This window comes from Rattus norvegicus, chromosome 13 (assembly GCF_021556685.1).
Source record: "Rattus norvegicus strain SHRSP/BbbUtx chromosome 13, alternate assembly SHRSP_T2T, whole genome shotgun sequence".
NCBI classification, from domain to species: Eukaryota; Metazoa; Chordata; class Mammalia; order Rodentia; family Muridae; genus Rattus; species Rattus norvegicus.
Genome location: NC_141546.1, coordinates 71,100,384 through 71,107,500, shown reverse-complemented (window position 1 = coordinate 71,107,500; position 7,117 = coordinate 71,100,384). Strand labels below are relative to the sequence as shown.

The following is a 7,117-nucleotide window of genomic DNA, read 5'->3' as shown; positions in this document are numbered from 1 at the left end:
CTTAGTTAATGTCCTCTTGCTGTGAAGAGAAACCATGACCACAGCAACCCTCATAAAGGACAACATTTAACTGGGGCTGGCTCACAGATCAGAGGTTTAGTCCACCATCATCATGGTGGGAAGCATGGCGGACACAGCCAGTCATGGTCTGGACAAGGAATTAAGAGTTCTACATTCCAGACCTTGCGCAGGTAGCTAGAGGAGAGGGAGGCAGGGAGAGAGGAAGGGAGGGAGGGAGGGAGGGAGAGAGAGAGAGAGAGAGAGAGAGAGAGAGAGAGAGAGAGAGAGAGAGAGAGGGAGAGGAGAAAGAGAGAGAGGGAGAGGGAGGGAGGGAGGGAGGGAGGAAGGGAAGGAGGGAGGGAGGGAGGGGGAGAGAGAGAGAGACGAGAAAGGAGAGAGATAGGGAGAGGGAGCGAGAGAGATAGGGAGAGGGAGAGGGGAGAAAGGAGAGAGAGGGAGAGGGAGAGGGGAGAAAGGAGAGAGAGAGAGAGAGAGAGAGAGAGAGAGAGAGAGAGAGAGAGAGGAGGAAGAGGAGAGAGGGAGAGGGAGAGAGAGGAAGAAGAGGAGAGAGGGAGAGGAGGAAGAGGAGAGAGGGAGAGGGAGAGGGAGAGGGAGAGGGAGAGGGAGAGGGAGAGGGAGAGGGAGAGAGGAGAGGAGTGCCTAGCTCTAGCATCTGAGATCTCAAAGCACCACCACCAGTTACACATTTCCTCCAACAAGGCCATACCTCTTTTTTTTCCATCTTTATTAACTTGAGTATTTCTTATTTACATTTCGATTGTTATTCCCCTTCCCGGTTTCCAGGCCAACATCCCCTAACCCCTCCCCCTCCCTTTCTATATGGGCTTCCCCTCCCCATCCTCCCCCCATTGCCGCCCTCCCCCCATCAATCACGTTCACTGGGGGTTCAGCCTTGGCAGGACCAAGGGCTTCCCCTTCCACTGGTGATCTTACTAGAATATTCATTGCTACCTATGAGGTCAGAGTCCAGGGTCAGTCCATGTATAGTCTTTAGGTAGTGACTTAGTCCCTGAAAGCTCTGGTTGGTTGGCATTGTTGTTCATATGGGGTCTCGAGCCCCTTCAAGCTCTTCCAGTCCTTTCTCTGATTCCTTCAATGGGGGTCCTGTTCTCACTTCAGTGGTTTGCTGCTGGCATTCGCCTCTGTATTTGCTGTATTCTGGGTGTGTCTCTCAGGAGAGATCTACATCCGGTTCCTGTCAGCCTGCACTTCTTTGCTTCATCCATCTTATCTAATTGGGTGGCTGTATATGTATGGGCCACATGTGGGGCAGGCTCTGAATGGGTATTCCTTCTGCCTCTGTTCTAAACTTTGCCTCCCTATCCCCTCCCAAGGGTATTCTTGTTCCCCTTTTAAAGAAGGAGTGAAGCATTCCCATTTTGGTCATCCTTCTTGAGTTTCATGTGTTCTGTGCATCTAGGGTAATTCAAGCATTTGGGCTAATAGCCACTTACCAATGAGTGCATACCATGTGTGTTTTTCTGTGATTGGGTTAGCTCACTCAGGATGATATTTTCCAGTTCCAACCATTTGCCTACGAATTTCATAAAGTCATTGTTTTTGATATCTGAGTAATATTCCATTGTGTAGATGTACCACATTTTCTGTATCCATTCCTCTGTTGAAGGGCATCTGGGTTCTTTCCAGCTTCTGGCTATTATAAATAAGGCTGCTATGAACATAGTGGAGCACGTGTCTTTTTTATATGTTGGGGCATCTTTTGGGTATATGCCCAAGAGAGGTATAGCTGGGTCCTCAGGTAGTTCAAGGTCCAATTTTCTGAGGAACCTCCAGACTGATTTCCAGAATGGTTGTATCAGTCTGCAATCCCACCAACAATGGAGGCATGTTCCTCTTTCTCCTCATCCTCACCAGCATTTGCTGTCACCTGAGTTTTTGATCTTAGCCATTCTCACTGGTGTGAGGTGAAATCTCAGGGTTGTTTTGATTTGCATTTTCCTTATGACTAAAGGTGTTGAACATTTCTTTAGATGTTTCTCAGCCATTCAGCATTCCTCAGCTGTGAATTTTTTGTTTAGCTCTGAACCCCATTTTTTAATAGGGTTATTTGTCTCCCTAACAAATAGTCTAACTTCTTGAGTTCTTTGTATATTTTGGATATAAGCCCTCTATCAGTTGTAGGATTGGTAAAGATCTTTTCCCAATCTGTTGGTTGTCGTTTTGTCCTAACAACAGTGTCCTTTGCCTTACAGAAGCTTTGCAGTTTTATGAGATACCATTTGTTGATTCTTGATCTTAGAGCATAAGCCGTTGGTGTTTTGTTCAGGAAATTTTCTCCAGTGCCGATGTGTTCGAGATGCTTCCCCACTTTTTCTTCTATTAGTTTGAGTGTATCTGGTTTGATGTGGAGGTCCTTGATCCACTTGGACTTAAGCTTTGTACAGGGTGATAAGCATGGATTGATCTGCATTCTTCTACATGCTGACCTCCAGTTGAACCAGCACCATTTGCTGAAAATGCTATCTTTTTTCCATTGGATGGTTTTGGCTCCTTTGTCAAAAATCAAGTGACCATAGGTGTGTGGGTTCATTTCTGAGTCTTCAATTCTATTCCACTGATCTATCTGTCTGTCTCTGTACCAATACCATGCAGTTTTTATCACTATTGCTCTGTAATACTGCTTGAGTTCAGGGATAGTGATTCCCCCAGAAGTCCTTTTATTGTTGAGGATAGTTTTAGCTATCCTGGGTTTTTTGTTATTCCAGATGAATTTGCAAATTGTTCTGTCTAGCTCTTTGAAGAACTGGCTTGGTATTTTGATGGAGATTGCATTGAATCTGTAGATCGAGTTTGGTAAAATGGCCATTTTTACTATATTAATCCTGCCAATCCATGAGCATGGGAGATCTTTCCATCTTCTGAAGTCTTCTTCAATTTCTTTCTTCAGAGGCTTGAAGTTCTTGTTGTACAGATATTTTACTTGCTTGGTTAAAGTCACACCAAGGTATTTTATATTATTTGGGACTATTATGAAGGGTGTCATTTCCCTAATTTCTTTCTCAGCTTGTTTCTCTTTTGTGTAGAGGAAGGCTACTGATTTATTTGAGTTAATTTTATACCCAGCCACTTTGCTGAAGTTGTTTATCAGCTTTAGTAGTTCTCTGGTGGAACTTTTGGGATCGCTTAAATATACTATCATATCATCTGCAAATAGTGCTATTTTGACTTCTTCTTTTCCAATCTGTATCCCCTTGATCTCCTTTTGTTGTCTGATTGCTCTGGCTAGAACTTGAAGAACTATATTGAATAAGTTGGGAGAGAGTGGGCAGCCTTGTCTAGTCCCTGATTTTAGTGGGATTGCTTCAAGTTTCTGTCTATTTAGTTTAATGTTAGCTACTGGTTTGTTGTATATGGCTTTTACTCTATTTAGGTATGGGCTTTGAATTCCTATTCTTTCCAGGACTTTTGTCATGAAGGGGTGTTGAATTTTGTCAAATGCTTTCTCAGCATCTAATGAAATGATCATGTGGTTTTGTTCTTTCACTTTGTTTATATAATGGATCACGTTGATGGTTTTCCATATATTAAACCATCCCTGCATGCCTGGGATGAAGTCTACTTGATCATGGTGGATGATTGTTTTGATGTGCTCTTGGATTCGGTTTGCCAGAATTTTATTGAATATTTTTGCGTCGATATTCATAAGGGAAATTGGTCTGAAGTTCTCTTTCTTTGTTGGGTCTTTGTGTGGTTTAGGTATAAGAGTAATTGTGGCTTCATAGAAGGAATTTGGTAGCGCTCCTTCTGTTTCAATTTTGTGGAATAGTTTAGATAGTATTGGTATGAGGTCTTCTATGAAGGTCTGATAGAATTCTGCACTGAACCCATCTGGCCCTGGGCTCTTTTGGTTGGGAGACCTTTAATGACTGCTTCTATTTCTTTAGGAGTTGTGGGGTTGTTTAAATGGTTTATCTGTTCCTGATTTAACTTTGGTACCTGGTATCTGTCTAGGAAATTGTCTATTTCCTGCAGATTTTCAAGTTTTGTTGAATATAGGCTTTTGTAGTAGGATCTGATGATTTTTTGAATTTCCTCTGATTCTGTTGTTATGTCTCCCTTTTCATTTCTGATTTTGTTAATTTCGACACACTCTCTGTGTCTTTGGTTAGTCTGGCTAAGGGTTTATCTATCTTATCGATTTTCTCAAAGATCCAGCTTTTGGTTCTGTTGATTCTTTGTATAGTCCTTTTTGTTTCTACTTGGTTGATTTCAGCTCTGAGTTTGATTATTTCCTGTCTTCTTCTCCTCCTGGGTGTATTTGCTTCTTTTTGTTCTAGAGCTTTTAGGTGTGCTGTCAAGCTGCTGATATATGCTCTCTCCTATTTCTTTCTGCAGGCACTCAGAGCTATGAGCATAGCTTAGCTCTTAGCATAGCTTTCATTGTGCCCCACAAGTTTGGGTATGTTGTACCTTCATTTTCATTAAATTTTAAGAAGTCTTTAATTTCTTTCTTTATTTCTTCCTTGACCAGGTTATCATTGAGTAGAGCATTGTTCAACTTCTGTGTATATGTGGGTGTTCTTCCCTTATTGTTATTGAAGACCAGCTAGCCCGTGGTGGTCTGATAGGACGCATGGGATTATTTCTACCTTTCTGTATTTGTTGAGGCCTGTTTTATGACCAATTATATGGTCAATTTTGGAGAAAGTACCATGAGGTGGTGAGAAGAAAATATATCCTTTTGTTTAAGGATAGAATGTTCTATAAATATCTGTTAAGTCCATTTGGTTCATGACTTCTCTTAGTCTGTCTATGTCTCTGTTTAATTTCTTTTTCCATGATCTGTCCATTGATGAGAGTGGGGTGTTGAAATCTCCTACTATTATTGTGTGAGATGCAATGTGTGTTTTGAGCTTTAGTAAGGTTTCTTTTATGTATGTAGGTGCCCTTGTATTTGATTTTTTTTTTTTTTGGTTCTTTTTTTTTCCGGAGCTGGGGACCGAACCCAGGGCCTTGCGCTTCCTAGGCAAGCGCTCTACCACTGAGCTAAATCCCCAACCCCGTATTTGAAACATAGATATTTAGAATTGAGAGTTCATCTTGGTGGATTTTTCCTTTGATGAATATGAAATGTCCTTCCTTATCTTTTTTGATGACTCTTAGTTGAAAATCGATTTTATTTGATATTAGAATGGCTACTCAAGCTTGCTTCTTCAGACCATTTGCTTGGAAAGTTGTTTTCCAGCCTTTCACTCTGAGGTAGTGTCTGTCTTTGTCTCTGAGGTGTGTTTCCTGTAGGCAGGACAATGCAGGGTCCTCATTGCGTATCCAGTTTGTTAATCTATGTCTTTTTATTGGGGAGTTGAGACCATTGATGTTGAGAGATATTAAGGAATAGTGATTATTGCTTCCTGTTATATTCATATTTCGATGTGAGATTATGTTTGTGTGTTTTTCTTCTCTTTGTTTTGTTGCCAAGACGATTAGTTTCTTGTTTTTTCTAGGGTGTTGCTGGCCTCCTTATGTTGGGCTTTGCCATTTATTATCCTTTGTAGCGCTGATTTTGTAGAAAGATATTGTGTAAATTTGGTTTTGTCATGGAATATCTTGGTTTCTCCATCTATGTTAATTGAGAGTTTTGCTGGATACAGTAACCTGGGCTGGCATTTTTGTTCTCTTAGGGTCTGTATGACATCTGTCCAGGATCTTCTTGCTTTCATAGTCTCTGATGAGAAATCTGTTGTAATTCTGATAGGTCTGCCTTTATATGTTACTTGACCTTTTTCCCTTACTTCTTTTAATATTCTTTCTTTGTTTTGTGCATTTGTTGTTTTGACTATTATGTGACAGGAGGAGTTTCTTTTCTGGTCCAATCTATTTGGAGTTCTGTAGGCTTCTTGTATGTTTATGGGCATCTCTTTCTTTAGGTTAGGGAAGTTTTCTTCTATGATTTTGTTGAAGATATTTACTGGTCCTTTGAGCTGGGAGTCTTCACTCTCTTCTATACCTATTATCCTTAGGTTTGATCTTCTCATTGAGTCCTGGATTTCCTGTATGTTTTGGACCAGGAGCTTTTTCTGTTTTACATTATCTTTGACAGTTGTGTCGATGATTTCTATGGAATCTTCTGCTCCTAAGATTCTCTCTTCTATCTCTTGTATTCTGTTGGTGATGCTTGTATCTATGACTCCTTGTCTCTTCCTTTGGTTTTCTATATCCAGGGTTGTTTCCCTTTGTGCTTTCTTTATTCTTTCTATTTCCATTTTCAATTCCTTCACCTGTTTGATTGTGTTTTCCTATAATTCTTTCAGGGATTTTTGTTTCCTCTCTATAGGCTTCTACTTGTTTATTTATGTTTTCCTGCATTTCTCTAAGGGAGTCCTTTATGTCTTTCTTGAAGTCCTCTGTCATCATGATCAAATGTGATTTTAAATATATATCTTGTTTGGATATTCAGTGTTTGCTTTGGTCAGAGAAATGGACTCCAATGATGCCATGTGGTCTTGGTTTCTGTTGCTTGGGTTCCTGTGCTTGCCTCTCGCCATCAGGTTGTCTCTGGTGTTACCTTGTCTGCTATTTCTGACAGTGGCTAGACCGTCCTATAAAAGGCCACACCTCTTACTAGTGCCACTGTCATGTCTAGGCATCTTATAAGACTATAGGGGCATTCAAAGCACCACAGTCACTTTGTAGCTTCAGTGGTTGTTCTTTCAACACATGTATTGATTGATTGATTGATTGATTGATTGATTGTGTGTGTGTGTGTGTGTGTGTGTGTGTGTGTGTGTCTGAGTCATCCTGCCAACCCCAACAACTTCTGTTTGGCTAAATTCAGAGTGCTTTTCATCCTGAGAAAGGCAATGGTGTAAATTAGAAAGGTGTGTTCTACAGACACAAAAACAACAGTAAGAGATGAAACACCACGGTCAAAAGCAATGTGGGGAGGAGAGGGTTTATTTGACTCACATATCCTAAATACAGCCTATTGAGGGACACCAAAGCAGGAACTCAAACATGGCAGGACCCTGGAGGCAGGAACTGATGCAGAGGCCATGGAGGGTTTACTGCTGTGCTGTACTCCTCTTGGCTTGCTCAGCCTGCTTTCTTCCAGCACCCAGGACAGCAGCCCAGGGAT

At 41.2% G+C, this 7,117-nt stretch overlaps 1 protein-coding gene across 2 annotated transcripts in view; it reads left to right on the top strand.

The window, feature by feature from the left end:
- Positions 1 to 7,117, top strand: part of Axdnd1 (axonemal dynein light chain domain containing 1) — a 71,908-nt gene that overhangs the window by 24,517 nt on the left and 40,274 nt on the right.